The following is an 8,639-nucleotide window of genomic DNA, read 5'->3' as shown; positions in this document are numbered from 1 at the left end:
CCCAGCAAATCAGTTTTACTTTGTGATGTTATTCATGGTAGATGTTTTAGAGACATTTCTGGGGGAGGGGGGGTTATAAAACCGTCTTCAGAGGAATAACTGAAACCAGAGGTCAGGCGAGCCTGAGCCAAATGCGATTGGACAAGCTCAAGAGCTCCAAGTCGGGCAGTGGTTAGAAACATGTGTCCGGTGGAGAAAGTCCTGCATGGGGTCAGTTCCTTGTGTTGTGCGCAACAAATCCTAATGAGATTTTTCTCTGCGGGAGTATTGAAACCTTTCCTTGGGGCGGGGGTGTGTGAGTGGGGTGGGGGGGGGGGGGGGTCGAGAGAGCCAAGCACTGGGGAGACAAGCGCCTACTCAGTCACCCGGAACACCTCAAAAGCCGCCAAAAGGCATTACGATCAGACACAAGCTCACTTCACACGTGATATATACATGCACCTATTACTGGATGGGGCTGACCACATTCCCCGTTAAACGCATGCCACGTCTACCGCGGCCTCAGCGTGAGAGTAGATAAGTGCAACAGAACACCGGAGTTTTAACCGCAGCCATTTCATTACTTTTAAGTTCAAAAACATGTGAAGAATTGAAATCAGAGACCAAGCAAAAATAACAAAACAATAAAAAAAAAAAAGATCATCCACTTATACACGATAAATTATTCACTGTGACGGAACAGAGGACGATGGCCTTTCCAGTGCATACAGGAAGTCAACAAATAACGTGCAGCCGGGCTGGGAAGGGACTCTGTGTGGTTGGGGCCTGTTGAGAGGAAGGAGCTGAGGATAGAACAAAAGGTTCAAAGAGTTCTCCATCCTGCTGATTTAGCTTTGAGCTCCCTCCACCTGAAGGCCATTATTTCTCCTCACCCCCATTTTCTTCCGAGAACAAGAAGGACGGGGGGGGGGAGCAGCATAGGATGATTGGTTTGTAGCAATGGTCCATTTAAATGTCCGATTGCCATATATTACTGTAATACGCTCTGACAACTCTATTGAGTCCAGCCTGACATCCGGGAGAGGGGGTTGGAGAGGTGTGGGGGGGGGAGTAAACTGGTGGAACTAATACACAACACCTGTTGCTTTTCAGCATCCCCACAGTATATCAAATATACAAACAGTGACAGCTGCGCCCCCGGAACGAGATAGCAAGGGAGTACGGAGGGCGAACGCAAAAAAGACAGAGCCACGCGTTGTTCCTCAACGCACGTCCCACCAGACCCTCGACGTATAGCTGGGAGGAGAACGGGACGAGCTCATCTATAACGTTTCGCGGGCAGCTTCGGAGGAGCAACATGCACTATTGATTTCCCACCCGTCTCAGGACGCCAATCCGGAGGAGGCCCTATTGAGAGCCTGGTTTCAATGATCAGGTCTATAAAGGCCCCATGATAGAGAGGACATTATCTATTGCCTGGTTGAATGGTATGTTTGACATGATGGGCTGACAATCCCACAGGCCATCCAACTCCGAAGCTGCTCAGACAATTGCAAGTTATTGCGAGCCTTTGATTGGGCGTGCCAATCGGTGGATGAAACGCTACGATAGTTTTGGGTCGGGTACAAAAGACACAAAACCCGGGGACTGGCAGCCTTTGGATTTCTTTTATGACTTGATATCCCCGGGCTTAAGGGTTAAGGAGCAGGCTGGGGCTTCAAACAAGAAGAGATGACCTATAAACTTTTTCTTCTGTTTTTCTTTTCTCTCCGAGTCAAGCCTGATGCTAAATTTCTCATGCCGCCACAGGGCTGCGAGCCCAGTTTGTTCCTGAGGAGGTCAGTTTATCAGAGACCTGGCTCCGTTTCCACTTGGGTCGCGGTGACCTCTCGAGGTCCTGACCTCCAGCGGAACCCTGGGTCACAGTGTCGTAAATCTGCAGAGGGATGGATCTAATCTAACCCCTTACTGGGGATGGCTGTCTTCAGCTTGATGGATAGTTGGACCTCTTCTCTCCATGTGAAGCATAGTATGCTACATTAAAAGAGAGAGATATTTACAGCGTAAACTACAACTAGTTTGGTGGTACCTCCTAACTTTACTGTGGTTTTACTGTAATTTGGTAAAAGATAAAAGCATCTGCTAAATGAATCATGAAGATGAATAAATGTGAACTCTTACATGACACTCTGAACCACATCTATATATATTTATATAAATAAATAACTATACATTGAGCTGGCCTCACAACGAAGTAGAACCAATTCTTTATCAGTCCTATAACTAACTTAGCAGGGTGAGGAACTACATGAATACTTCAACCAGATGCCCCTGAAAAGGGACAGCCATATCGATGGCATCTGATCAGCGAGCAACGTGAGGGCTCCTAGCGGTGCTGTCGGACCCAGAGTCCGGGAGCCGTGTGCAGCTGTTGCTCACAGCTGTCGGGCCCAGTTGTCCGAGCCGGGCCAAGATGGGGGCCTGTGAAGACCAAAAAAAAAAAAAAAAACGTCTGAAGCGCTGCGCCCCTCCATCACGGGGCAACCAGCGGTCTGCCAAGCACAGGGGAACAACCCCTCTGTGTTTTTGCAGTTGAATCTGGCACAGCACTTGCTCGAGAGAGAGAGAGAGAGGAATGTCGAGTCACAGCCATGGTTGCGAACTCACAAACCCAGCCTTTGTGTCCTCTTTGCAAGGAGCGTTCAAAACGTTCCACTTTTCATCCAGTGATCTTGATTCAATGTGCTTTGTGTTGAGTAAATAAAGAAATACAAGGTTATCCCCCCCTCCCTACACCAGCATCATAATTTCAGGCAAAACTTTTAAAATCACGACATTGCTCTTCTTCAGACATCTGTGAAAAATATTAAATAATGAAATAACTGCACACTGACACTGATAGCAGACTCCAGTCTGAAGGCAGCCAGGCCATAAACAGAGGGAGCAGCCCTGTTTCCTATCCATGCTGAGCTAAATAAATCTCCTGCTGCAGCCTGCAGAAATAGGCCCTCTACCATTTCAAAAAAAGAAAGGGGGAAAGCCATCCACAGGGCTTCAGCTGGCAAGCTTTGGGGCTGTCTGTCCCTGAGGAGAATACCCTTAGCTTTGGGGCTGTGTGTACCCTATAATACCCCTTAGCTTTGGGGCTGTGTGTACCCTATAATACCCCTTAGCTTTGGGGCTGTGTGTACCCTATAATACCCCTTAGCTTTGGGGCTGTGTGTACTCTAGAATACCCTTAGCTTTGGGGCTGTGTGTACCCTATAATACCCCTTAGCTTTGGGGCTGTGTGTACCCTATAATACCCTTAGCTTTGGGGCTGTGTGTACCCTATAATACCCCTTAGCTTTGGGGCTGTGTGTACCCTATAATACCCTTAGCTTTGGGACTGTCTGTCCCTGAGGAGAATACCCTTAGCTTTGGGGCTGTCTTTCCCCTTGAATACCCTTAGCTTTGGGGCTGTCTGTCCACATGGAGAATGCCCCTGCAGCCTTCAGGGTGTCAGCATGTGTATCATTTCCTACTGCACTAAGCAAAGGGGTATAGGACACGGAACTGAAGGTTGGCATCTAATTTAAAATGCAATTGGGTTGTGAAGACAAAACATTTTTACTGAAAAATTCAAACCTATCAGTGTTACACAAGATTTTTTTAACCAAATCTTCATGTGTGTGTGTGAACATTGAAGTGGTCAGAGTCAGTGTGAGTTGGACTGTGTGTAATCCGAGCTGACATGTTATGTCTTCAAGGCAGTGTTTGCTGACTGAAAAATGCAGCTCAGGCAACCCAGCTCATATTTGGTTAATGTTAAGCTGCAGCATGAGTGACAGTCAAATGCGCAAATGCGACCTCGAGGCATTTGGAATTTGAGAATTAGTTTGCTCCTATTCGCTGTCCTTGGGAGGTACCAGGCCCGAGCCAGCATCTCAGTTTCGCCAAAGAAAGTGGTCATTGCCTGCGAGCTTTTCAGATGTAGGACACTAAAATATGAGCTCAGAATTAGGCTATGGTAATATTATTGCTTTCCAATACTAGTTCGGTATAATGCAAATGACCCCATAACAACTAACCTCCGCTACAGGAGACACTGAGATTCACAGTCTCTGCTAACATGTTGGGGGTAGGAACAGCATGAGACGTCTTAAACCAACCTAATATCAAGCAGTGGAAGAGATTTGGCTCATGAGCCCCCTCTAGTGGAGCTCTAACCATGCTCTAACCGAGCATAGCAGTTTTGTGACTCAAGTGGGTTAGTTGATTCACTACGCTTAGTAAGAAGCAGATGTTTTAGATAAGTAGATCAATTTGCCATGAGACGCTAGAGATTTCCCCACAGTGCATCTTCAAAATATTTGACCCTGAGCTAAGGCCGCTGATAGGGACGGAATGCATTAAAGAACTTACTGGGAAGGCTCTAACCATGGGAAAACTGTACTCCTTGCACTTCGGGTTCCAGCTTTGGAAGAGTATGATCTCACCCCACTTTGCTCCGGAGCGGCTGATAAGAGAGGTTGACAAAGAAGACAAATTAACCGGGGGAACCAGAGGGAAATTCCACGCAATCCCACGATCCAAGACAGAAAGAAAATAGGCTCACCAAGAGCATAGATCATCCACAGTTGCTTGGTAATTATACTTCTTAATCATCAAGAGTAAACAAACAATGATCTCCTTTGAAAGATTATTATGATGAGAATTGGAAGTGTTCTTCTTAACAGGGAAGTCAAAAACATGATTTGTTGCTGCATAAGGTTAGAGAAACAGTCCGTAGTTACAGAAACAGCATTCAACAACTGCCTTGACAGTCACAGAATTAAATCACCATATAGTAAAATAAAAATCTTATGGCAGACCTCAATGGGACAAGAGTGAAGCCCGCACTAATTTATCACCAAATACACCTTCTGAACCCCCTCTCGACACGGACACACACACGCGCCCTTGTCACAGTCAGAGGCTATAAAATATATGATGTCATCTTTTGGCTTAGCTTCTCGTTCTCTTCATTTAAGAGGAGGCAATCTTCGCCCTTCTCTCCGTAGGTCTAATGCTGATAATGGGGTGACAGTGTATGTTTTTATGTGGGTGTGCATGCGTTGTGTGTGTGTGTGTGTGTGTGTGTGGGTGTGCATGCGTTGTGTGTGTGTGTGTGTGTGTGTGTGTGCATGCGTTGTGTGTGTGTGTGTGTGTGTGTGTGTGGGTGTGCATGCGTTGTGTGTGTGTGTGTGTGTGTGTGTGTGGGTGTGGGTGTGCATGCGTTGTGTGTGTGTGTGTGTGTGTGTGTGGGTGTGCATGCGTTGTGTGTGTGTGTGTGTGTGTGTGTGTGTGTGCATGTGTTTGTCTTCGTTTGTCTTTTTTTGAGGGGAGGCGAGGGTGATGTGGGATGGGAGGGAGGGTGCGTTGGGGGGCAGTATTGAGCTCAACTTAGGTTTCCCCATCACCCACTTCCAGCTGCATGGCTAAGAAGCAGAACCCCAGAAGAACCGACCCCATGCCAACTGGGTAATTAACCTCCTGCACAAATCACACTGCTGCCTCCAGTTCAGCTAATGAACTAAACCAAGGGACCGGATCTGAAAAAAGTCGCCTGGAAATATACTGACCAGGCAATATCGGAGGGAAAAAACAAAACAGTAAAGGATAACAACTCACTCAGCTAAGCCCAGTTTACAGTCAAATCTGTGCAAAAACACAAGACGCATCTCTCAGTACAGGTCACGAGGGTCATGACACAGCAACTCATTAACACTTCAAACATAATAAATCAACAATCCTCTTAGCTGAGGAAAAAATGTGACAAACAAGGTCTGCTGCACGTAAAAAAAAATGTGTTAATCCACTTCACACAAAGGTTGGGCACCCTACACAAGTTGTATTGCGAAGCTTATTTTTGCCATGTTTTTCCATAATCTTCCGACACAACTAGGCTGCGTACTGTGGCTCCCAGACGTTTGTTGGTAACGTTCATATGATGTTAAGTGGGTGTAAGACGCAGATTACTGAAAGACACACCATGTCCGCTCAAGCACATGCGCGCGCGCGCGCACACACACACACACACACACACACACACACACACACACACACACACACACACACACACACACACACACACACACACACACACACACACAATCGAGAAGTCTGTGTGGAATTAGCCAAACCCACAGTTACACAAACCCATAGTTTAGATTTATGGTCATACGGTCTGGAGAGGCACAGTCTCCTGAGGAGAAATGGCCTTTCCAAGGGCAAGTACACCACTAATCCATTTCCCCCCAAAGAATGACTTCAGCCTCCATCAAACCCCTGAAAGGTCAGGACAGACTTCTCTGACAAAAAGCCTGGGCTGCCTAATTAAATTATAGGCGAGGGTAGAGACTGCCAACAGTTTTGACTTGAGCACTCTATAAGCCAATGACTATGTGGTGTAAGGACATTCAAGGTTGTGTGCATATGTGTGTGTGTGTGTGTGTGTGTGTTTTGGCTATGGTGATAGAGAGATGGAGCACTGGCTGTAATAAGATTAGTTCTTTCACAAGTGTTTAGATATAGGCCTAGGCTATGGAATTGCTTTCAGACAAAAGGATAATGTAAAGATGAAACAATGCAAATAAACTATTATTACTTTCCTAAATGAGTTTGTCAAAAGACGGTGCATGAACAATACAAGAGAGGCGGCGAGACTCACTCGAAACACAGTCCTTAAAATCGCCACAAATGTGTAAGACTTTGAGTACCTAAAACTGAACAGAAATAATTGTGAACCAGATCATCGCAACAGAAACCTCACGTAAAGTGATGTACGTGTCGCTGTGATAAGGGCACCGGTATAAGATTGACTGACACACTTTTCGGAGCATCACACACGTGGGCCAAATGATAACGATACTTTATCGATTCATTCGTTGCAATGCGGACTACAATCGCATTCCAATGCAACAATACAACTCACCGCGGGACGCATCTTTGCTCTCATGGGTAAAGGAGAGTTAGCCACTGTTAGCCAAATTAGCCGTTTTCATATGTGGACTACTGATTCAACTGTAGAACGTAAGCTTTGCCAGCTGTTTATACGCAAACTACATCACGAAAGTAAGTTAGCCAAAAACACGCATTTCCCTCATCCCTTGACCCCACTGGGCAAAGCGATAAATGCTAGCGTTAGCCACAGAAACGAATGCCGGCTGATAGCATTTGAAATGTTTTAAATAATATTTACCATGGCTCAGTTTGGCTGTGCGCAATAGATGAACACATACTTCATCCAAGTGAGTAAAGGTAACGCTAGCATTCTACGCATAACAATTTCAAGATTTGCGTCAAGCGAGGTAAGGGTTTACTTCTTACACTGGCATACTTCAAAGTCAACGCCACCATGGAAGCACTCCAAACATAGCTGGAAGGAACAGAAATGCTGCATTCCCTTACTTTAATTTATCCCGACCTGTGGAGGACTTCAAGCATGACGCCCGAAAAATTCCTGTTGTCTGTTTGGAATTGTGGTACTCTAACAGGAAGTGAACTCCTGTGGCGTTGCGGCGGACAGGGAGTAGGAAGTATCCCATTGGATGGCGATATGTGAAAAAGCAAAGCAAAGCCCACTTGAGTCAGCCGCACCACTCCTTACCTCCAGCTTGCAATACATGCGTTTGATCAGTGGGGAGCGCAAAGCAGATGTTGAAAACACTTGACCGTCATTGATCTACTTCAGTTAAATTAGATGCATCACGTCACTTCTGTACTTAACATAGTGTTTATACGGTCGTGTATGCTGTTCCCATTTGACTCCTACACTTTACATTTTTCAATTTCATTCCATAGCGTCTGGCTGACACACATGGGAAACAAAACAAGGATTAAAGCATTGCATAGATATATACATTCTCTATAGCTACATCTAAAAGAAATGTGAAGGGTACCAACATGATCTGAATGATCGTTCAAGGTCCTCACACTTACCTCTCAGAGACCCACAGATGTGCACACATCCTGGGTGCTACAGAAGTGGCTTTATGCCTTTCGTGTTGTTTTACCGCCACCTGATGGTAACCACTGGCAAGGTCAATTGTCGAGGAACTCCATTGTAGCACATTGAAACCCTGAACTATGAAACGCTAAAAACTCAGTCTATGTGCGGTGATGAGCATCTAAATGTTTGTTTTTATGAAGGCAACAGCTCACACATACAGATATGCTACGTATTTGTGATCCACAGGTGCGGCACAAAAAGGCTCACCTGACAACACTGAAATTCCTTATCTTTATAAATTATGTAATGACAGGCTAGAGTTGCCTGCTTAGGTGAATTACATGCTTAGTAAAATCTGTGTAGCACAAATATCAAAAACATCGGGGCACTTGGCAATGTTTAACTTAAAATGAACAGCTTTTTCCACTATTATCCTAAGTGAGTGTATACACAGTAAGGGTTTGACTGTTTTAAATCAATAAGTAATACATATAAACAACAGTGAGTGGAACAGGCATCACTATTCTTGCCTTTACCTAATATGCATACAGTTCAAGATAACACACACATGGCTTAGATTTTCATAACATACCAAAGGAAATGACAGTACAATATGACAGACTCAGCTTTGGAAACAGTCATCGCTATGTCTATGCATGATGAGAGTGAAGTGAAAGTCCTCTCTATGGCAGAGGCCACGGCTGCCGCCATGATGACAAGAGATGCC

The sequence above is a fragment of the Sprattus sprattus genome, assembly GCF_963457725.1.
Source record: "Sprattus sprattus genome assembly, chromosome: 16".
Taxonomy (NCBI): domain Eukaryota; kingdom Metazoa; phylum Chordata; class Actinopteri; order Clupeiformes; family Clupeidae; genus Sprattus; species Sprattus sprattus.
This window is presented reverse-complemented; position numbering follows the sequence as displayed.